General features: G+C 39.4%; 1 protein-coding gene across 4 annotated transcripts in view; it reads left to right on the forward strand.

The window, feature by feature from the left end:
* Positions 1-24,767, forward strand: part of R3HCC1L (R3H domain and coiled-coil containing 1 like) — a 94,490-nt gene that overhangs the window by 8,198 nt on the left and 61,525 nt on the right. The window contains exon 3 of one of the 4 annotated variants that reach the window (XM_047073259.1): positions 16,198-16,306. The exons of the other annotated variants lie outside the window; for them this stretch is intronic. The gene's annotated coding sequence lies outside the window, so the exon portion shown is untranslated. The remainder of the gene's footprint in view (positions 1-16,197; positions 16,307-24,767) is intronic. 4 annotated transcript variants of the gene reach the window in all.

Here is a 24,767-nt window from a genome sequence, read left to right on the forward strand (position 1 = left end):
CTCTTGGTTTCTGCAACCATTGTTGTTAATGTGACGTTGCTTTTCTTTCACTTAACTGCTGTAGTGTTTCTTTTTTGTACTGTGCTTCTTGTTTATTTCCTTGGGTAGCCTGAAACTTTTCTTTGCTTCTGACACTTGAGTTCAATGTCAAGGAATTTATCTTTGACTTCATAATGTCATATAGTTTTAATTTTTAAGTATTTCTTATTATAAATTCAATATGTGCTCATTATAGAGGATTTGGAAAATATATCCATATTTTCACCATCTGGAAGTAACTATTAACATTTAAGATTATTTCCTTCCTATGTATGCCTATTAATGTAATACAGATGCACTTAAATTGGGATCTCTTGCTATTGTATATAAATTTTGTATCCTGATTTTTTTAAAGAAAGGTAACATGTTTATGAGTAGTGTCTGGCAGTTTCTGGAACTAGCATGAATTATATTCTGGACAGTGATCTTTAAATTTGTATTCACTTTGAGTGGGAACCTAGGAAATGGGTTCAAATTCTGGCTTTCCCATTGCCAATCTGAATACCAGGGCAAGTATTTCCCTGAATACCAGGGAAAGTCATATGATAAAAACAGTGAGAATGGTTGTCCTGGCAGCTTTGTGGGCTAACCTCTAGTTGAGAGTGGCTGGGGTGTATTTCAATACAGCAGTAGTGGGGTAATGTGGAAACAGAAAACATGATAGCTCTCGTGGAGGAAGAACAGTAAATATGGGGTTGGAAAAGCTGAAAGAATCAGAATATCTCAAAGTTTTGAGCCTGACCTAGCAGGTATATTGTAGTGTCATTGATAGTGACATTGGGAAAAGAGCTCAGATAGGCCTAGGGAGAAAGATAATGAGTTCAAGTGCTAATATAAATTTTAAGTTTTAGATCATTTGAGTGCTAGTTAAAAAAAAAATCTGGTGCTTTAAAACTAAAGAACATAAAAATGAAAGGTCTCACTTTTAAAGTATTTGTTTTTGAGGCCATACATTTATTTTAGCAAATAAGTATTCTCTGGAATTTGTCTTTTGAAACTGCTTTCAGAAACAGAGTCAATACAAGAAAACCAGTCTCGTTGCTTGATGATCATATCCTTTGTTTTCAAGAGAGTATTTTCTAGCTTGATCACTCATCTTAATTACTTATTTCTAAGTGATATTTGACAGTTTCTAAAAATGATTCTGCAGAGGCATAAAACTTATTACCATGGTGGATATTTAAATGACTGTCATGTGGTTGCTGAAGACAACTTAAAAAGTCTTAAGCTGTGATAGCATCCTTAGAATAAAGTACTAGTGTACCTTGGTTAGGAGGGTGGGTTCCAGACAGCCTAGGTTTGAGTGATCTCTTTGATACACTAGTTATATGTTTTGAGCAAGTTACTTAACATGTCTGGGTCTCAGTTTCCTCATTTTTAAAATGGATATGGCACAATACTTCCTGCTTCATAGGATTGTTGTGAGGATTAGCTCTTAGACTTAGAACTGTGCCTAATAAATATTAAGAGCTCAGTAAATATTAGCTATTTATTACCCTCACAATAACTGCTGCTATTGCTACCACCACTACTTTATTTAATGTGTGCGTTTTAAAAATCACTTGTATTCCTGTTTAATTATGTCACATACAAGTGGAATGATAGGCAGCTGGAGAGCTCAAAGATCTGACACATAGAGATGTTATTTTAGAATGTTGGCCTAGAACCCAGTGGGAGAAGAGAGGAAAAGACCAACAATAGAGTATTGAGGAATACTCACAATAAAGGAGCGGCAGGAGAATGTTTAGAGAAACAAAACAAGGAGTGTGCCTTAGCATAGCAGTTATACTAATTAGATTAGATTTGGTTGCAACCAAATAGAGATTTAAACATCATAGAAGTGTATTTCGCTCAACGTCAGGAATTCCCAAAGTAGTCTAGGACTGGTATGGTCTGTCTGTCATGGTGTCATGTTGTTGCACTTCTCTGCATGGATTCTGTTCTTTTCTGAAGTCACTTTATAGTCTAAGATAGTTACTGGAGCTCCAGCTGTTTCATTCACATTCCATCCATCAGAAAGGAGGAAGAAAAGACATCTCCTTCCCTTTAAAGATACTTACTGAAAGTTACACGTACCACTTTTGCTCATACTCTATTGGTGAAAATTAGCCACATAGCGACACCTTTCTGCTGGAGAGATGGGTAAATGTAGACTATTCTGAGTGGTCAGTGCCTGGGAATAAAGAACAGGAACAATCAGGATAATCCAAGTGTGGCTAGATGAAGAATACAAGGTAGACAACAGAATTAATTGTCTTTAGGACAGTTTGTCATTATTGGTAATCCTTGATAGAGTTTCTGTACTTATAAAAATTATGAATATAAAATCACTCTTGTCAGATTGCGTTAACAGTACTTTGTTTTTAGGGTATAATCCTTTACAAATCCTTGTTTTGTTATTTTTAAGTTTATTTATTTTGAGAGAGAGCATGCACTCATGCCAGAGTGGGGGATGGGGGCAGGGGGAGAGAGAGAGAGAGAAAGAGAGAGAAAGAGAGACAGAATCAAAAAGAGAGACAGAATCAAAAGCAGGCTGCAGGTTCACTGTGGAGCTTGATCTCACCACTGTGAGAACACAGCCTGAGCCGAAATCAAGGGTTGGACACTTAACTGACTGAGCCACCCGGGTGCCCCACAGATCCTTGTTTAATTAGGATTATCAGTCTCTCATAAGGAAAAAATTATGTGTATGTACGTATATGTATGCTTGTGTGTGTACAAACATACGTATACATAATGTGTGTGTTTTATGTATCTCCTCAACATTGGCATTGGCCGAAATTACTCCACGTTGCCACAGTGTGCCGTAAAATGATGGCAAATAAGCCTCTGATACCTCTCTTTTGTTGTCTTTAGCCCCTAATTTTACTTAGCTTTCCATCCACTCTCCAATTTGGTTGTTTTGGGCAATGTTTTAATTCGTCTCTGTCCTTTTATGTTACTACTCTCTCTCTCACTGCTGTTAATCGTACTTCCCCAAATAGATAAATGAGCAAATTTAATTAAATGTGTTATTTGCACTCTCCTGATCATTAATGAATTTGTAAGTAAGATCAGACCTACAATCTTCCTGGTATTACAATTACTGAATTTTGTCCACTCAAGTGGTAATTATTTGCCTTAAAATTTTTTTATTTTTAAAGCTTCTGTATTTTGTATGTTTGTGTTCTTTCAGTACTAGGAAAAAATGTGAAGGTCTCCCAACAAAAAGGGAGACCTTTTTCCTTAGGATTTTTTTTTTTTTTTTACTCCTTTCAATTGAAAATATTTTATTTATATATTTTTTTAAATGATGAACAATACATTTAAGATAAGAAATTCGTCAGTTCCTGTTTTTTGTATTCTATCAACAGACATATAGTTTAAAATAGACAAGCTTTAAAAGTCAAATAGTAAAAACTGAATTTATAACAAAACATAGTGAATCCCCATGCTTTCTAGTTTCTTCCCTAAAGGTAACCACTTTCAGCTCTTCTTCTGGCATTTATGTATCCATATTTCCAAATAATATATGTGTAGTGCTGTCTTTTGATTCACCAATTTTTTCATTATATGTTAAGTTTCTATTAAGATAGAGAAAGTTTTACTGTTCTTTTTTAAAAAAATATTTTAATGTTTATTTTTGAGGGGGGGGGAGGGAGGCAGAGTGTGAGTGGGGAGGGGCAGAGAAAGAGGGAGACACAGAATCCGAAACAGGCTCCAGGCTCCGAGCTGTCAGTACAGAGCCTGATGCAGGACTCGAACCCATGAACTGCGAGATCATGACCTAAGCTAAAGTCGCTGTTTAAGTGACTGAGACACTCACATGCCTCTGTACTGTTTTTCAACCACCATCACCACTGCTATTCCTTCTCTACCTTCCCAATTTAGTTATATTACAATATCTGGTTAAATGAAATAGTTAATCTTATGTTTACGTTACTGTGCCTGTGCAAGTTTTATTTGCTGATAGTGTCTTGAAATAGTAGCCTCTCAGTGCAGTTTTCCATAAGGTCAGTCACAGTAATGTGTTAGTTCTAATTTTCTTCCTTTTTTGGCAACTTCTCTTCTAGAGACCTTCATTGTCCTCCTATCTACACCTACTATCTGGGCCTGCTTCACAGCTCATTTCTGGGGAAGATTTCCCTTTGTTATTCTTAGACTTTTCTTTCCTTTTCAATTTAGATTCCCAGTATTGTAACTCTTAACCTTCCTTATTCCTCATTTACCCTCTTGCTTAGGTAGAACACATCCTCTGGTAGTTGTGTTGGATTTGAAAGATGCTACTGTGGCAGAGAACATGGGGACGACAGCCTTCAACATGCCTGGCTCTGTCCTAGAGCTTCAGTCTGGATTGGTTGCCTTCTACTTCTGGTGCAGTTAGCATCCTGGAATCCCATTCACCAATATTCCTTCACTTTTTTGTATTGAATATCCTGTTTTCCATATCCATGCCTTTCTTTGTTGGGATTTATTTCTTCATTTGGTGTCAGGGTGATGATCCCACTATCTAGAATATCTGATCAGGCAAATCTTGAACAAAGCAGAGTGTTAATCATACATAGTGGTTTTTGGGAGTGTGGAGTTCAGGGATTGGAAGATTTTAAGAGGTGGAAGTAGGTTAACATCATCTGTAGATGCATGGTTACTTGGGTGACATTGTAGTTCATTTGTTGGCCCTCAGGCGGGGGTGTTTATTGGAGTGAATCTGTCCCTGATTGTTTGGCTTAAAAGAGTGCCTTTTGGGTTAAGTTGTCCTTATCAATTGAATGAATTTGAAACTGATTCTCTTGGCAGTTTACCCTGGCTAGGAACAATCCGTCTTTTCCTAAATTTGTTAGAACTTTAAATTCTTAGTCCTCTGGTGATTTTCTAAGAAAGTGTATTTATTATATGGGAGGTAATTTTTAAGCCTTTCCATGTCAGAGTGTCTTTTCTTTCTGTCCTCACATTTGGTAAATCTAGTTTGTGTGAGTGTAAAATTCTAGATTGGGAATATTTTTCTTTGGAATTTTGAAGGCATAATTATTTCTCCTTGTCCTCTGTTGCTATTGAGAAGTCCTCAGCAAATTTGAGTCCTCTTCTTTTGTTTGGACCTACTCATTGGAAACTTGTTCAATCTCTGCTTTGTCCCCAGTATTCCAAAATTTAATAGTGATGTGCCTTGGTGTAGGTCTTTGCCTGTTTTTATGTAGTACTGGGTATTTGTAGGTATTTGGAGGTCCTTCTAGTTTACAACAATTTGCCTTTTCTTTTCTTTTTTTTTTTGCAGCTAGTGTGTGGGAATGGGAGTGGGGAAGGGTAGATCTTAGCTTTCAACCATGTGCACTTCATCACTGTTTTAAAGACCTCTGCACTTCCGGTTAGCCCCTAAACCAGAGATCATCCCTTTTTACATTCTGCAGAGATAACCTCAAGTCTTTTTTCAGGGAGCAGAAGAGATCTAAGGATCTAACTGCTCCTCAGACAGCTTTCACTCAGTGCCCTTTCTCCATTTCACTTCCAATTCCAGAGGCGGTGCTGTCCGTTCCTGATCCTTGTGTAGGTTTCTGGCTATAAATTGGGTTGGGTCTCAGCATTCTCTACTGCTGGATTGGGATTTGACTCCCCAGGATCTGCTGTAAATATTTGCATGTGTTCCAGCTTCCAAAGTTTTGTTACTTTTTTCTCGTTTTTCCACCCTTGTCGTTTTATATCTTTAAAAAAAACAACAAAAAACACTTTACTATCTAGGCTGTGTTAGAGGGCATCATCTTCATTTATTATGGGGTGGTCTTTTCCCTTAATTCCCTGACTTTGGTTGTGACTATTCCTGACTGGTTTATAAAGTAACAGCATTCTTCTCCGAGGAAGATTGCAGGTGCCCCCTTTCTTTTTTTAAAAAAAATTTTTTTTTTCAACGTTTATTTATTTTTTTGGGGGGACAGAGAGAGACAGAGCATGAACGGGGTAGGGGCAGAGAGAGAGGGAGACACAGAATCGGAAACAGGCTCCAGGCTCCGAGCCATCAGCCCAGAGCCCAACGCGGGGCTCGAACTCACGGACCGCGAGATCGTGACCTGGCTGAAGTCGGACGCTTAACCAACTGCGCCACCCAGGCGCCCCGCAGGTGCCCCCTTTCTTGGCAGTGAGGAGGTCAAGTGCCCATCTGTTCTGGAGGGCAGCTCCTGCCAGGGAACTTATTTGGCCCTGCAAGGACACTAGGGAGTCAGCCACTCATTCCATGTCTTCATTGAGTTCTCGGGACAGTTTATGATATCGTTCCACAGAAGAGCCTGTGCCTCCTATCCCTGTGGCCAGTCCCTATCCCCGTGGCTATTCTTGTCCCTAGGGTAGTAACACCGCTCATTTATACTGGGCCTTAAGACTGAAGGTTTATGAATGGGGTCCAGATTAGAGGCAGTCAGTAAGAGGAAGCTGAGTGCAAACAGGAACCTCTCGATGTTTTCCCAGCTTTCTGGGGCAACCTCTGCCAATCTGATGGCAAGGAGTAAGGACGGTCTATTTATTTATTGCACTGGCGATTCCGCAAGCTTCTGCCGTTTGTAGACCAGCCAGCTTCCTGGGTGTGGTTTGAGTAGGGCTGAGGATCCTAAGAATGTAGGACTCTCCAGAAGGTCACTTTGAGCGGTTTTGTCAGACTTGGGTCAGTCTTCCAAGTCTGGGGCTCCTCAGGTTTGGCCCTCTTGACTCCGGAGTGGTGGTCCCATGGAGTGATGTCCGTGACCTTGAGGGCAGTAGGGAGGTCACAGTAACAGTATGAGGCCCAGTCCACTGTGGTTTGAGAGGGTCTTTTTTCCAATCTTTGACCCAGACCAAGTCCCCTGGTGAGAAGGGGTGTACAGGGGATCCTAAAGAGATTGGGGCCCTATCTGTGGTATATCGTTGTAACTCATTTAGGGTAGCCTCTAAAGCTTGAAGTTGTTCTCTTATTCCCTTATCCCCTATTTGGTGTAGGTCCCCTGGGAGGCTCTCTAGACATGGAAGGGGCCTTCCATATATTAGTTCAAAAGGGGAGAAGCCTTGAGTTTCTGGTGTGCAATGGACACGCAGGAGGTCCAGGGGCAATAGGTCCGGCCATGAGAGGTCTGTTTCCTGACAGAACTTGGCTAAGGTTCCATTGAGGGTGCGATTCATCCGCTCTACTTTCCCTGAGCTTTCAGGCCAGTAAGCAGTCCAGGTGATGTTGAGGTAGTTGGTTAAAGTTTGTATAATGTCCACCATGAAGGCAGGGCTGTTATCGCTGTGGATTGTGGCTGGTAAGCCGAACCGGGGGACAGTTTCTTCCAGGAAGACTCTAGCTACTTCCTGGCTCCGTTCCGTCCTGGTTGGGAAGGCTTTGACCCATCCAGAGTATGTACAGACTATCACTAGGAGGTATCTAAGTCCTCGGCTTGGTTGGACATCTGTGAAGTCTATTTCAAGGTCCTCAAAGGGGGTAGCTCCTATTTGGACTCCTGGTGGGAGTCGCGGCATGGATCAGGCATTATTCTTGGCACAAGTCACACATTGTTTGCTTATTGTCTGACACAACACGGGCAGCAGACTGATGTAATATTGTTTTTTGAGGAGGGCCTCTAATGCAGTTTTTCCTAGATGGGTGAGTTGATGGTATTTGCTGACTAGATGCCCTCCCATTGTTGCTGGGACGAAGATGCGTCCATCTGGCAGTTTCCACCATCCTTTCTTGGTCTGGGTGGCCTCTTTGACCTCAACCCATTTATTTTCTTTTTTAGTGTATCTGGGTGGAGGGCTGGAGTTGTCAGACACCATAGGGCCATAGTAAGGGCCATATGTCATGGCCATAGTAAGGGAGGGAGCTGTGTCTACCTCCTTATTTTCCAATGTCCTTTCTCCTTGCAGTAGACACATTGATCCCTTGCTGAGGAGGCTCTGGGCTTCCCCCCCTTTTGGCAGCTGGACCTTCCTTGTCCTTTTGTTGTCCTTTTCCTTCAGAGCAGCAGCAAGGAGGCTGACCTTTTTTCTCATCTTTTTTTCGGCTTCTCTCTCAGCAGTGACCTTCCTGTTCATGTAGACCTTGTTAGCAACCTCGATCAACTGGGTGATGTTCATTCCAGTGAAGCCCTCGAGTTTTTGGAGCTTCCTTCTGATATCTGGGGCAGCTTGGGCCACAAAAAGAGGTGTTTACCATCTGTTGGCTTTCTTGTGCCTCGGGATCAAACGGGGTGTAAATGCGGTAAGCCTTGCATAGCCTCTCATAATAATCCCTGGGGATTCCCCTTGCTGCTGGGTGATTGATGGTATCTTGGTCATATGCATGGTCTTCTTAGCCCCTGCTCAGATACCCCAGAGGGGAGTCTCTTGGTACCTGCGGTTGTGGACTTGTCCTTCTTCTGTAGTGAAGTCCCATATAGGACATTCTTCAGATGTGGCTGTCCTAGCTCAGGTGCCAGGATCGACAACCCTGCCTGGTGTACGTTCTTCGAGGTATTGCTGAGCTCCTCTTATAATTCTCTCTCTTCAGTGTTAAAGTGTGGAGCAGCTGTTGGCAGTCTTACCAAGTTGGTCAGTGGGTCTGAAAGAGGGACTCCATTAGGTTTGTGGTTTTTTGGAATATGATGGTGTGTTAAGGTTCCAGTTGAAGAGATCAGTAGTGGGAAAGGCTGGTAATGCATCATGGAGCTGCCAGGCTGGAGGGTTTTGTTTTCATCGTGTCTCTCAGGTTCCCGCGTCTCTCGTACTGGCATCTGGAGAGTGCCTGGGCCTGGCCAAGGGCACAATCTGGCCGCTGGTTCTGGGGGAGAGAGGATCTGCCGAGTCTGGAGGTGGTGGGAGACCAAAGGTGGCAGAGTATCGGGAACCGGGGGGTTAGGTGCTGATGGTCTCAGGGGAGCATATGGCAGGGGCAAGACTGGTTCTTCTGCCGGATCACTGGCGAGAATTTGTGGAAGTGGGGACTTCTGTACCCTAGCCTGTCCCTGTTCGTTGCAGGTAAATCACACCCAAGGGGGAAGGGTTTGGGCAGTCTCTAACTAGGAGTCGATATATGGGAACTGATCTGGGTGACCTGGGTCTCTGGTGACAACATGCCAGACACAGCAGACTGTTGGGACATCTAAGGTTCCCTGTGAGGGCCATCCTACACCAAAAGTGGGCTGTTCCAACTCACATAGCGGCCTTAACTTGCCGGGGGTCGTCTTAATTCCATTGTCTCCCAAAAGCTCCTTCTTGAAGTTCTTGGTCATAGTCTCAAGAACTGTGGGTGTGCTCTGTCCCGACCTCATAATGTTCCCATGAGACGGAGTCACAAAGACAGACAGAGGGATAGGGGTGCCCCCTGAAATGAGGAGACCAGTCAGATGCCCGTCTGTCCATATTCCAAAGGAACTTAGGTGACACTTAGCCGTAGTGGTCTCAGCTTTGTGACTTACACTCGGAAACTATTCTGATGCCGCCATAGACTGTATGGTGTTCACTATGGAATCTGACGGACCCACTCAGACTCCGTGGGCTTTTGGGGACCTTAAGGGTGCCTGCCCATGGAGCCACAGATTAAGTCCTAACTGAAGGACCAGATTGGGCTGCACATTCACTCACACACTCAGACCAGAGGTTAATACATTCCCTCCCTGGGAATCCCTACCTGTGAAACCTCTGAAAGGTCTCTGGGAGGTGATCAGGCTCCCCTTCCAACCTGATGGGTGGGTCTCACTGGGTCAGGGGCCCCAGGCCTTACAGGTGTCTGACGTTGGGTCCAGATCCTCACCTACCAAGTCTCCTCAAGTCTGGTGGGAACAGCGGAGCGGGGCTGGCCTGAGGTGACCAAGCAGGAGAGTGCCGAATATCAGGCAGGGCGCGCCTTCTCCATTGAGATTACTCACCGCCTCTTCATTTTCCCCAACCGGTGGCAACAATGGGCCAGTGCAGTTGGGTTTCCCGGTCAGGGAACCAAATGTTAGAGAACCTGGTCTGGATCACCCAATGGAAGAACCAAGTGGCGCTCAGAGATCTTGGAAGGCAGGAGGTTTATTTCACACAGGCAGGCTCAGAGGAGATCATTCTCCAGAGGTCTGAGACCCGAGCGCAAGAATGGGGGACAATTTATAGTCTGTTACTTCCACATTAGTAATAATTTGGTGCACGCTGCAAGTGGGGTAGGAGGAAGAACTCGGAAGGGGAGTCTTCGGGCGGGGACTGGAATTCCCCTATCAGTCCTGTCCGGCCATCTTATAACATAATTTTTCCCTATCAGAATGATACTACATGATCATTATAATTTTAATAAATGAAAGGCAAGTAACAATATGGTGCTCAAAAACAATAATTAAATATGGGTCTGCAAAGAGGGTATTGTTATAGAAAATGAAGAATGCTATGCCTTCCTTGATTGCAGGCTATCCTTTTAATTTCTATAAGTAATTTTTAGAAAAAAACATAAAAATGATTCATCTTCATTATAAGAAAGCTAGCAAATACTGGTAAGTATGAGGAAGAAAATAAGAATCACTTTGATTCCTCAACCCAGTGCTAACCACTATTAACCATTTAGTGTATATTTTCTAGTCTTTCCCGTGCATTTATGTGTATTTGTGTGAGGATGTTTAAATGGAACATATTATATGTATTATTTTGCTTCTCTCCCCATTTTTTCCCACCATAAATGTGTATATCTGTTACGTCAAGAGAGTTTTTTGTGTAGAATCTAGAGTCCATATTAACATCTAACAGCTGCTATTCATTTGACTGCAGATTATGTGCCAGGTACTGTGCTAACATCTTTTTCTTTTTTGAGGGGCGTTTAATTTATGTTGACATTATTTCAGACTGCAGAAAACTTAACAAGAATCTACAAAAAATTTACTCAGATACCTCAAACATTAACACTTTACTACTTTTCCTTTTTCTCTCCCTCTCCCTTCCTCCCTTTCTCCTCTTTTTTTCCTACTTTTCCTCCCCTCCTATTTATCCTCCTTCTCCCTCCCTCCCTCTCTCTCTCTCTCTTTCTCTCTCTCTTTCCATATACATACTATCTAAATATTTCTTGAACTGTTTGACAGTAAGGTGCTGACCTATTTCCCTGTATACCTAAATACTTGAGAGTGCATTTTCTAAAAATAAGGTTATTCTTTTATGTAACCAAAGTATAGTTGTGAAGATCAGGAAATTAACATTGATTTAATATTATTGTGTAATCTGCAGGCTTGTTCAAATTTCAGCCCTTGTTCCAATAATGTGCTTTCATGGCAAAAGAAAATTCTGGATCATGGAGTGCATTCAGTTGTCGTATCTCTTTAGTTTCCTTTAATCTGGAGCATTTCCTCAGTCTGTATTTTTTTCATGACATTGACATTTTTGAAGAGTGCAGGCCAGTTATTTTGTAGAATGCCCCTAATTTGGGTTTATCTTATGTTTTCTCATGATTGGATTCAGACTATCCATTTTTGGCAGGAGTACTGTAGAAATAATGTTATGCTTCTCAGGACATCATGTCAGGTGGTGTAGGATGTTGAATTACTGGTAATGTGATCTTAGATCACTTCATTAAAAATCCATCCTTGCTGATTTATACCTTTAAAAAAAAAGGTTTTTTTTTTTAAGTGTTTTAAATGGTACTGTCTGCCAGGTTTTCCCGTGTTGTTACTATTTTTCCTTTTGTAGTTTTGTTGGTAAAATATACATAATATAAAATTTACCAGGTTAGCCATTTTTAGGTATATAGTTCAGTGGGGTTAAGTATTCACATTTTGTTTCTAATTTTGAAATACCTTTGAGAAAACACTTTGAGACTTTATAGATGTTACTTCTTGAACTTTTTTTAAAATTTTTTTTAACATTTATTTATTTTTGAGAGTGAGAGAGAGCATGAGCGGGGGAGGGGCAGAGAGAGAGGGAGACACAGAATCAGAAGCACGCTCCAGGTTCTGAGCTGTCGGCCCAGAGCCTGATATGGGGCTCGAACTCACGGACTGCGAGATCATGACCTGAGCCGAAGTCGGACGCTCAACCGACTGAGCCACCCAGGCACCCCACTTCTTGAACTTTTACTCACCAGTTTTAGTATTGATTGGTGATTTCTGCCTGAATCATTTTCATGATGGTTCCAAAATAGTAGATTTAGAAATTCACCATATAGAATATGTAAATCTACCATTTCTTCTACACTTATTTATAATAATACTTTATTTCATAATTATTTATTTTGATGCTGTTCCCCTTTTGGCCTTGCTGTCCCTTCAAGCCGATTCCTGTCTCCCTTTGGCTTACCCTACTCATTCTTTGAGCACTGCCTCACTTTTTACTGCAACAAAATGTAGGCTCATCTTGCACTTTCCCAGCCTGAGCCCTGGAATGAGTTATTTCTTTAAGGAGCTCTGGTTGCTTTTGGTAGAGAATAGTTTTAAAAGCCGTGATCTGGACCCTAGATGCCCTCATTGCTCTAGGCCCTCTCAGCAGGCACGTGGAAGCAGTTGTGTTGTGGTGTAAGTGTGTGTCCGTCCACACACACTCAGTACGTCTTCATCTGTCTACTGAAAGCAGTGAGTTTATACTGATAACCTCTGATTCCAACCCAGTACTACAGGGTTTATTCTGTCCTTCCTTTATTCTGTATTTAGAACTCCCTCTTCCAACAGGGAAAAATCTAGCTCTGTTATTCATATTTTTACTTATTGGCTCAATCTTAGAATAAACTTAAGAATTGCTAACTCATACCACTATTTAAAAGACACCTGAGCAGAGTTCAGTATTTGTTGATAGGTTTTTCTTTAGCCTAAAGGTATATACTCTAAATCTCCAGTGTCCAATAGGGTAGCCACTACACATGAATTGTTTTGTAAGTGTAAAGTATACACTGGATTTTGTAAATTTAGTATAAACTAAGGAAGGTAAAAGATCTTATTAGTATTTTAGTAATATTTTTATGTTGATTATATACTGAAATATTTTAGATATATTGGATAAGATATATTAATAAAGTTAATTCCACCTATTTTATTGAAATGTGGCTATCAGAAATACTAAATTACATATGTGATTCTCAATCATGTTTCTGTTGGACAGTGCTGATCTAAAAACCATGTTTAAAAGTTACTTGGATTTGTTTTCTCTCCCTAGCATTCTTCCCATCCTCACATGGTTATGTTAGTCATTTGAAATACAGTTCAGTTTTTTTTTTAATTTTTTAATCTTTATTTATTTTTGAGAGACAGAGACAGAGCATGAGTGGGGGAGGGGCAGAGAGTGAGGGAGACACAGAATCTGAAGCAGGCTCCAGGCTCTGAGCTGTTAGCACAGAGCCCAATGTGGGGCTTGAACTCACGAAACATGAGATCATGACCTGAGCCGAAGTCAGACGCTTAACCGACTGAGCCACCCAGGCGCCCCTGAAATACAGTTCTGAGTTTATTTTCATTCTGAGTTTTTCTCCCCATCCTAACTGATCATCCTTATTTTGGAATATGTGAAACGTTAACATGGTTCCAAAAGTAAGAATTGTACAAAAAAATGTATACTCAGAGCAGTGTTCCCCCTTTTTTTTTCCCCCTTTCCACCGGTTTCTACCCCACTCTGTAGATAACCAGTTTCATCATTTTCTGAATTATCCTTACTGTGTGTTTTCCCTCCGGGAATGATGAGATACGTGTATATTTTCTGATTTCTTCTTTTTTACACAGAAGATATATACTATAGAAAACTTTTGTGCTTGGTTTTTTCATTTAACACAACATATTTTGGAACCCATTCCATATCAATTTATAGACTCACCCTCTCTCCGTCTGTCTTTTCCTCCCTCTGACAGTTGTGTATCACTACTGTGTTGTGAGGATGTTAACCATTCTTTTATGATGTTTTCAATATTTTGCATTTACAAACAGTGCTACAGTGGCTAACCTGGTCATATATATTTTTGTATGTTGGAAATATATCTTTGGGTGAATTCCTAAAATGGTATGTTTGGGTCAAAAGTTTAGAAGCACGTGTAAATTTCTTAAATATTGCTGTATCCCCTTCTGTGGGGGTTGTATAAATTTGAATTCTCACCAGCAGTATGTGAGAGTGTTTGTTTTCCCATAACCATCAGAGTGTTGTTATACTTCTTAATTTTTGCTAACCTTAAAGGTAAGAAGTGGTATCTCCATATAGTTTTAATGTTTATTTCTTTTGTTAGTAGTGAGGTTGAACATCTGTTCATATGTATAAAGGTCATTTAAATATCTTTTTTGTGTTTGTTAATTGTTTTGTATCTTTTTATTTATTTCTCTATTAGATTTTTTTCTCCCTCAATTTTTCTGAGTTCTTTTTTTTTTTAGGGATGCTAGCTATTTTAAGTTCTATATGTTACAGGTATTTTCTCCCAGTTTGTCAGTTGTTTTTTGGTTATGTGTGTGTGTGTGTGTGCATGCATGTGTGTGTCTGTTTTTAGGCATTTATCTAGTTCATTTTTTCAGTCTTTTGTTGCATCTGAATTTTGGGTTGTAATTGGAATACCTTTCTCTTTCCCCAAGGTAGAGAAGAATTTACATGTTTTAGTTGTTACATTTGGATCCCTGCTTCGTTTAGAGTTTTTTTTTTAGTGAATATTATACAAATTTAATAATCTTCCAAATGCTAATTAGTCATCCCAGTATATTTTTTCTTTAAAAAGTACAGTTTTGCCCCAGTGTTTTGAGATGTCATGTTTAGCATACATTAAGTTTCCATTGAGTTTATTTCTGGACTTTCTACTCTTTTGCACTGATCTGTCTATTCCTGTACCATTATCACGCTGTTTTAATTATAGAGGCTTTGTAGTATATCAAGGGATAGCTTTTAACATTTTTAATGTGTCATGTTACATCTTTATTTTTCTGTTGAACTTTAGTGTCAGCTGTCTATCTCTAGAAGAAAGTATGTTCAAAATGGGATTTTTATTAGGATTACATTAAATTCATAAATTACTTGAGGGAGAACTGACGTCTTTATGATGTTGAGTAATGTTGAGTTTTTTTTTTTATCTGAGAACAAGGAAACAAGCTTTCCATTTGTTCACATCTACTCAAGAATGTTTCAAAGTTTTTATATTGGTTTCGTACACTTGTTAAATTTTCCATTTTTAAAAAACTCAATGTATTTGTAGATCTTTGTATCAGTTTTTATAGAGCTACATTATTCTTTCTAATGACTATTTTTGTATAGCTTAGATATACCATAATTTATTTAACCTTACCCATATAGGTGGACGTTAAAGTTGTTTATAATTTTTCACTATTATAAATAGTTTTGGGAGAAGTATTATGGTAGAGGTCAGTTATTACCTTATGATAAAGTATTTGAAGAATTGCCTGGTCCTAAGCCTCTTTGATATGTAAAAGATTCCGAAATATTGTTAAAATGCTTTATACGTTATTAAAAGGTATACCTCCATCAACAATGTGAATTCTTCTGTCTACATTTACCAAAATAGGACCTTATTGCTCTTTAAGTCTGTCAGTTTGATGGGCAAACAAAAGTACTGTGTATTTATATATTTATTTTGCATTTCTTTGGTAACTGATATGATTTATTTTTTCTTTGCTAGCTGATGAGGTTTATTTTTTATCCATCCATCCAACCATCTGGCATATTCTTATTGAGCATCCACCATATGCCATCCTGTAAGTTAGAACTGTAGTTATGACTAGAAGTTGAGCATCTTTTTGTGGTTTTCATCATTTGTATTATTTTGGTTTTTTTCTTTAAAAAAAATTTTTTTTTAAACATTTATTCATTTTTGAGAGAGAGACATAGCCTGAGCAGGAGAGGGGCAGAGAGAGAGGGAGACACAGAATCTGAAGTAGGCTCCAGGCTCTGAGCTGTCAGCACAGAGCCCGATGTGGGGCTTGAGCTCATGGACCGTGAGGTCATGACCTGAGCTGCAGTTGGACACTTAACCAACTAAGCCACCGAGGTGCCCCACTTTCTCTTTTTTTTGAAGGCAATTGATAGGCATTTCTGCCCCCTCAGACTAGTTCTCACAGGACTGAGAATGAGAAAAGATGACATTTTCTTATTCTGTTTGGTTGATGAGCTACTAAAAAGTATTTTCATCTGTTTGTGTTTATTTTCATTGCACATTCTATGGTAGGTAAATGTGTTAAACTCTTAGCATTCGCGAAATGAGATAATGAAAGTTAAGAGCATAGACTAGTGTCAAAGAAGTAATTATATATTTTTATAAAAATAACTTTTATTATTTTCCAGGTGAGACTGCTGTTTATCAGAAGGAAACTTTTGTACCATTTGCCTTCAGATAAAATCTGTCTGCATGTTCTAGAGTTTTATTATTCAAAAAATAAATGTCATTTATTTGGTAAGTCAGTTGACTATACTTGTGCGTATTTTATAGAACTATTGTTTATTTACTCTAAATATTTATTTGCTTATATTTTGTTTCTTTTAGTGTCATTTTAATTGTAACTCATTTAAAACAAGTTTGAGAGTGGCAGTTTCCTGAAGGACTGAGGGTCTCTTAAAGATTTTCTTCTATTCACTGTTCTTAACTTTGGTGTTTGCTGTAGAGAGAACAGGGGCTGGTTAAATATTAGAATTAGTTCTCAAAGCTGGGATACTGGTTTTGCTTTGTTTAGTCTCTTCCACTGTAGGAACAGAGAATTGACATCCTTTCAAGCTCTAGAACTTCCCTCTCGTTCATATATGGAGCAGTGAAGAAGCTATGTTATTATAGAGGTGTGAAGAACTGACTCAGGAAGATTATATCTTCAGTAAAGCATAAAGAAGAAGAGTGAATAATACTATGAAAGAAATTAGAAATGAAAAATAATGAGATAGCTAGTGAAACTGATTTTAATTATTTCATATTACTCTATAGGTGTTCTTTTTCAATTAAATTTTTTTCCAAGAAGACTTAGTAAGTTGATATAACCACTGTTATGTAAGACTTTCTTAGTCACATCCTCTTACGGTCTTTTCAGTCTGTTCCAGCTTGTTTCTAATGTTTTGCCAGTGTTAACTGGGTGGCTGATACGTAGGGTGAAGGCTTTAGTGGCAATAAGAGGGTCAGTCATAGCAAATGTTAGAAGATAATTGTACTTGGGTGCTGCTGAAGCATGTGGCAAAAAATTGGAAACTATAATGAAATGATACTGGTGACTTGAAGAATTTTCTTTTAAATGGTTTTACACAAAAATAATGAGAAGTAAATATTGATGTTCAGAGCTTAAAGTATTCTCAAATGGAATCTAAGGATGAGGACTATAGCTACAGAAAAAAGGGGAAAGAAGATTCTCCTTTGATATCTTTTTTGGTGGTGTCTTTGCTTTTGTTAGCATCAGAAAGCGTACTTCTGATATTCCTAGAGAGGGTATATGGCTGCTATGAGTAGAGGCATGAGATTTCATTGTGCATGAGTCTGAAATGGCCCCAATCTTAGAGCAAACCAAAATGAGTTTTAATCTTGGTTATTTAAAATCTCCTTGTACCTGTCTTATTAGGAGTATTATTTTTTTTAAGAAGAAACTAATTTGCAACTGGCTATAAAGAGTGACATTGTGTCCGGGAAAATGGTGTACTAACACACTGCGCTGTCCCACAAGAGTACTTCTCAAGTCCCTGAACGCAGTGCTGACAATCTGTGAGGGCCTGTGAATCGTTGGGCAGCAGTTGGGGAAGACGGCCAGCAGAGTGAGGTGGTTGTGTGTAAGTTACAGAGGAGGTGGGAGGGGAAGAAATGAGAGAAGAGCAGGGCAACTCTGGTTCTGTGGGCAGTTGGAATGGAAGCTATTCTTGTTGGTACTACTGAAACGATTGTGAAGTGAACAGTCAGAGGTTGTGTGTGAAGCGGAGGGGTTTGGTGGAGTAGAAAATTGTGTATTTCACTTTTTCTTTCAAGGTGTCAGTGTTTCATTCTGTCATCAAAACTGTAAGGCTATGGGGCGTCTGGGTGGCTCAGTTGGGTGACTGACTTTGGCTCAGGTCATGATCTCACAGCCTGTGAGTTTGAGCCCAGCGTCGGGCTCTGTGCTGGCAGCTCAGAGCCTGGAACCTGCTTCGGATTGTGTGTCTCCCTCTCTCTCTACCCCTCCCCTGCTCACGCTCTGTGTCTCTCTGTCTCTCAATAATAAATAAACGTTAAAAAAAAATTAAAAAAAAAAACTGTAAGGCTGCATGTTCTGTTGATGAGAGTGTGGATTGGATAGATTTAAAAATTTTGAAGAGACTAGAAATATCACTTCCTACCAGGAAATGAGACTATAAAAGTCAGGGTGATAGGGATGGGGCTTATCTTTTCCAGGAATTATTGTAATGGTAGGAAGGCCAGTTACCATATCGAGATCCCTAAATGATTGGGCCTTTATCTCAGATGAATATATATCCTGTTATTTATTTATATATTAGATCTTACGTACGCATACCATCAACTAGTGTTGTTTAGAACCACTTGGCCAGCCATGGCAGTCTTCATCAGACATCAGTACATGGGTTTCTGAATATTTCTGGGTTGTGGAATAGACTTTAATGTGGGGCGAGTTATGGTTCACTATGGTTCAGCCTTTGGCTCTAGCTAGACTAGTTTCTGTAAGTGTCTCCAAAATATCACTTTCTGACTTACTGCGTCTTCATATTGTTCAATCTTCTTGCAGTGTCTCCCTTCAATTCTCTTTCTCTATACCAGCTTATAAAGGCCTAACTCCAGTTCCACCTATTTTATTACATCTTCAACCATTCTAGGCCCTTACTGATATCTCTCTGGGTTTTTATCATTTAGTGCTTTTCTCTTTACTTAGCTATCAAATATTATTTTAAAACTTTTTTTTTTTTTTTTTTTTTTTAGAGTGTGTGCTCGTGTGTGAGCAGGGAAGGGGAAAAGGAAGAGGGAGAGAGAGAATCTTAGGCAGGCTCCATGCCCAGCAGAGTCTGATGGGGGCTCAGTCTCACCACTGTGAGATCATGCATGGCCCGAGCTGAAACCAAGAGTCAGATGCTTAACTGACTGAGTCACCCAGGTGCCCCTAAAATGATAATTTGAAAAAAAATATTTTATCTTCCCAATTAGATGGGGACAACTTAAAGGGGAGGCTACACTATTCATGTGGTTCAAACCATGTTATATTATTGTAGTCTTTATAATCTATACTGTCCCAACATAGTATCTGTATCAGTATAGTATCTGCACTTAAAAAATATTTGACTCCAAGAAAATGCCATTACCTATTGTTAGCTTTTACCAGTCTTTAACACTTATCTTTCTTTTTGTATCATAAGAAAAATAGATTAGAATTGCAGTTTTAGTACCTGAGTCATGTTTGTTCAGTACATCGTACTTCTTGGGAAAGCCTTCTGTAGTGCTCTCTACAGGCTTCCTGATTTTTAAAGGAACATTGCTCTGAAGAGATTATATTCTAAGTTAATTACAGTATTTATTCTTGAATCTCTAATTAGTAAGCTTTCAATCTGCATATAAGAGAAGCTCTTATTTGTTAATTATCTAATGTTTTCTTTGCCTACTTTGAAGTGTAACTTGCTTTAGTTTCTCACCAGCCACATTTGGCCTTCACGCTTGCTAGCATAGCTTCAAGGAGGGGGAGAGAGACACAGATTTGTAACTATATCTCTAACATAGGGATTCCACCTCCTTTACAATTGTTCTCCTATTGCTATTGCACTTTTTTGTTTTTTTAAGCTTTTCTCTGCTGTCTGTTTTACCCCATTTTTTAGGAGGCCTATATTCTAGTATAGTACACTAGTTCAGGGACTTTGGAATCCTAACCAATGCTTGGAAGCTGTGTGATTTTAAGTAATTTAAGTTTCAGATTTCTCATCTGCAAAATTAAGATACCTAGCTACCTCTTAGTTTGTAGTTGGGATCAAATGAGATAATATAGAGGCACCTGGGTGGCTCAGTTGGTTAAGCGTCTGACTCTTGATTTCGGCTCAGATGGAGCCCCACATCGGGCTTTGCATTGACAGTGTGGAGCCTCCTTGGGATTCTTTGTCTTTCCCTGTCTCTCTGCCCTTCCCCTGCTCTTCTCTCTTAAAATAAATAAATAATTTAAAAAATGAGATAACATATATAACACTCAGCACAGATTAAGTCTGGTTGCTTCTACTTTGAAAATTTACTGTGTGGTTTATTAGTTTTAGTCTGTGAATCCTAAAGGGAAAGAAAGATCAAGTTTAATGCATGTCATGTTTGAGGTACAGCCCTCAAAGCGTTGTCAATTTCAACTCTGTTGTCAACTGTAGGATATTAGGGATGAAATCCAGATAGATCAGTAGAGGAACTAATTTCTAATAAGTCTAGAAATAACAGACCAACCTCCAGATGTCTGGTAAGGGATATACGTTTTAGGAGGGAGTTTTTCCTTCTCTCTCCCCCCTGCCACCAGGTATATATGTGGAATAAGAAGCAGAGCTTTCTCTCCACCTTTCAATTACATGTTATATTGCTGTTGTGTTCAGTTATATTACAACTTTGGTCTATATTACTGCCTTTTGAGTTGGTCAGTAATAGGTGCACTAACATTAAACTGGGAATAGTTAAGTAGGTGAACTACCGGGATACCATGTTAGTGGAGTGTGAAAGAGGCTAAGCTACGGACTGTTTCCCAGCCTATAAAGCGTGAAATCAGTTGGTGCCGATGCATGGTGACTATAGTCACTGGAGTGTAAAATAACTTGAGGACATGAATTGTGTTTAGTCGTGAGAAAAACCTTTTCATGCCATCATTTGTTTATGTATTTTGGCACCCCCAGGATCCTGCTGGAATCATGCATCCTATATCTTTCATTGTCTTAATACTCAGATTTCTCATGGAATGTTTCTTCATTTATGCAAACCATATTCTTTTTTTTTTTTTTAATAATTTTTTTTTTTTCAACGTTTATTTATTTTTGGGACAGAGAGAGACAGAGCATGAACGGGGGAGGGGCAGAGAGAGAGGGAGACACAGAATCGGAAGCAGGCTCCAGGCTCTGAGCCATCAGCCCAGAGCCTGACGCGGGGCTCGAACTCACGGACCGCGAGATCGTGACCTGGCTGAAGTCGGACGCTTAACCGACTGCGCCACCCAGGCGCCCCAATGCAAACCATATTCTTGTCCAATTGCATGCAGAGACGCAGAGGCTGTAAATCTCCAGATTTATACTAAAGACTAATACTAAAATACTGTAACTATTACATTCTGTTTAAGATGACATCTGAAAATACCATCTTCTACAGGGATTTGATGTACCAGTTTCTTCTGTTTGGAAACTCAAATTTGAAGTGCACTCTACATTCTGCTTTGAAGCTTCCTCCAGTCTAAGAATTGTGTTACCAGCTTCACTGGTTGCTATTCCCATGTTCACATGTGTCTTTGGAGAAAGGGAAGTATGTAGAGAAGGATAATGTTTTCAAATGGTTGGGGGAGTTGGTAGGAAGACGTATAGCGATTATTCTTATGGGGAATAGAAGAGAGGGAGTTTCTCTCCTGACACCTGGTGAGGTTCTTCACCATATGGTTTTGAGGGTGAGGCAAGGTGAATGAGGAAGTTTCAGAGACTATAGTGAATTATTATTGTCAGCACTTTTAAGTCTGGAAGGTTATTGGAAATAGGCATGCCATGAAAGCATTAAAGTTCTTTCATTCTTACCCTTGTTGGTTTTACTGTTTTACTGCAGCGGTCTTTGAACTCTGGTTGCTTTGTATTTATACATTCTAAGCAAATTGTGAATATTTATGAAATTAATACATTATTGTGAGACACCATCCTGCTGAATGTCAAGCAGTGAATTGTAGCAGTTAAATGCAGGGACTTTGAAGTCTTAACTGACACTCAAAACTGTGTGATCTTAAGTTACTTAAGCTTCAGATTTCTCATCTGTAAAATTGGGATAATAATAACTACTTCATAGTATTATACTTGGAATCAAGTGAGATCTTTCATACACACACACATATATATAAATGAAACATTTAGCATGGTCCTTGTCACATGGCAAACACTCATTAAGTGGTAGCTGGGTTTTTCTTCCTCTGCTACTACTTTTGGTACTACTCTACCACTTCTTCGGTTTTGCTTGTAGGGCCTAAACTTTCATGCAACAGAAAACATAATTAGATACGGTTCATAGCAGCAGATTGTGAAGAATATGTCATTGTTCTCTTAGACATGGCTTAATAGATCTTAACCAAATAGAAGCTCTGTAAAAAGACTTTTTTCATGAAAGGAAAGGATCGTTATTATGTTGACTTAAGATAGCTTTGCAAATGAATATAAAAAATTATTTTAAAATGTATTTGGTTAATGCAAATAAAACAACCTATGAACTTAGGGAGTTTATAGGAATAAAATAAGAGTTCAAAGTATTGTCATTTCTTATTATTCACTTAAAACAAGCCATCTTTTCTGAGGAAGTGCCTTTTTCAAAATTGGTAAGAGAAATGTGTGTCTGGTGTTAAGAATAGTTGTAATAGAGATCTTGCCCAGTGTAAGAGGCACATTTTTGTGGGAATGGGATGGAAAGTCTTTCTCATCATCTTATACTAATAGAAATGAGCATTGGTATGGATAATGTATTTGGTTTTGGTCTGCATTATGTGATTATTTTTGCAGCACAATTAACTTACTGATTAAAGTTTGTCCAGCTGGTATATCCAGAACTTATACTGACTGAAAAACTGGGTAAGGCAACTATGATGGTGATAAAACTACTAGTTTTAGTTGATAGGAGACCTGGGTTCTTGTCTCAGTTCCTACTCAAATAACTGTAAGTCTCAGATAAATTCCTCAACCAGTTCCTTATCTCTCTTCCTTCTTTCCTTCCTTCCTTCCTTCCTTCCTTCCTTCCTTCCTTCCTCTTCCTTTCTTCCTTTTCCTTCAAAAAATTTCTTTTCATGTATATTTATTTTGAGAGAGACAAAGAGCAAATAGGGGAGTGACAAAGAGAGACAGGGAGAGAGAGAATCCCAAGCAAGCTCTGAACTGTTGGCACAGCGCCTGACACTGGGCTGGATCACATGAACCGTGAGATCATGAACTGAGCAGATCAAGAGTTGGATGCTTAACCGACTGAGCCACTCAGGCACACCAGTTTTCTCATCTTTAAAATGAGGTGATACCACATGATTTTCAAAGGTCTTTTTCAGCTCTAAGCTTTTGGGCTATGTATGGAGGTGGCTTGGCAATCAGGAAATAGAGCAATGACACATTTTGGCCACCAGACAGACGGTAAAGTCCAGTCAGTCAACTTGTGCTATGTATTTGATCCTTGCAACCGAGGTCACATTACTCTTCTATCCATTTAGTTTAAATAAGTTATGGAGCTTCTTGCTTTTCTGATTCTAGTTGGATTGAATATCTTTCTGCTTTTGTTATTTTCAACCTTCTAGATAGGACTGGGACAAGTACATAAAGAAGGGAGAAGAGTAGAGGTTTATAGTTGTCAGGGATTCATTTAATTTTGTTCTCCAAGATAGCGAGTGGCTCTCGGATGACCTGTGGGCAGTTTTCATGGGAGGCGCAAGAGTGTGGGTGACCAAATTTTAATTTGTGGTCACCTTCCCCCAAAATACACCGGGCACACACACAAATGACACTCAATCCTATTTATCCCCACTCTCTCTGAAATCATAAAAATGAAAATGAAATGTCTGAAAAATAGAATGAGCACAGCACTTTTAATTAAAACCTAGATTCCAGCCGTTCTTTGTCACTTAATATCTATTTAGCCATGGCCATCACAACCTCGGATCCTTAGTTTCTTTATTTGGAAAATTAAGATCTTGAATTCTGACTTACGAAATCCTTTTCGGTAATGTAATTCTGAGATTCTGTAAAGATTCTTTAATGTTTATGTGAAGGGCAGTGATATTTTTGATACAGCATTATAATTAAGTAGTATCTTGTAAAAATAGTCTATAATTTTTTTTTTTTTGGCAAGGAACAGAAGTATAGGTGCTGTTAAGGCATAAATATTAAAGTATTAAAGTTAGCTACCATAAGAGCAAGAAGAACAACACTCTACTGAGACATTTTTATAACCCCACAAACAAATAAAAACAAATTCTCTAGACTGCAGACTCAGGGTGCAACAAATCAATCGAAAGGGGCCATACTAGGCTCCTGGCCAACCTGATTTGGGGTATAGTTGATAACGAAGCATTCATAGGAGAAGTCATTTGGGGATAAGTGAACTTGAAAAAAGAGGACATCTATATCACAGAGGGAAACTATATCAAAAAGCTGGAGTCAGAGTCCATTTCTTCCAGTCACACAAGTGGAAATAACTTTGATACTTATATGTCCAGTTATATGAGTCTGAGTTGCTGTCTGAGAGCACTGGATAAAGGAACAAAGGGGGCATGGGGCCCAAATAGACTAGTTCAGATGAGTGTCTAGAAGGAGACAGAGCAAAGGGATACAGGAGTGTGCTTGAAAACAGGCAAGGATTAGTACTTACACGAGAGAGTGAAGCCAGCAAGGCAGACGGGATAGAAAGAGAATTTTAAGATTATGAGCAAAAGCCAAAATTTTAACCTGTCCAGGGTTTAAGCACCATCCTTGGTGTTGGTAGACAGGGTCTGCTTGGTATATCCACAGCTCCACACATTTGAGGCTAGTGATTATGTCACTGACAAACTCTACATGGTTTGTATGGTTCTGATGGCTTTACATTCAGCTGGATACACATATTCACAGATCTGCTCACTAATACTGCGGAATTCATTACACAGAACTGGCTAGTAAAAAATTTGGCAGGCAAACTAGCTTTCAGAGTGCTCTTAGGAATGGAGCCCAGCTGTTCCCTTTGGGCTTTGAGCTGTTGGAAT

Source organism: Lynx rufus, unplaced genomic scaffold, assembly GCF_022079265.1.
Source record: "Lynx rufus isolate CCGP_SWC_20201006 ecotype Redwood Valley unplaced genomic scaffold, mLynRuf1.p SCAF_11, whole genome shotgun sequence".
NCBI lineage: Eukaryota > Metazoa > Chordata > Mammalia > Carnivora > Felidae > Lynx > Lynx rufus.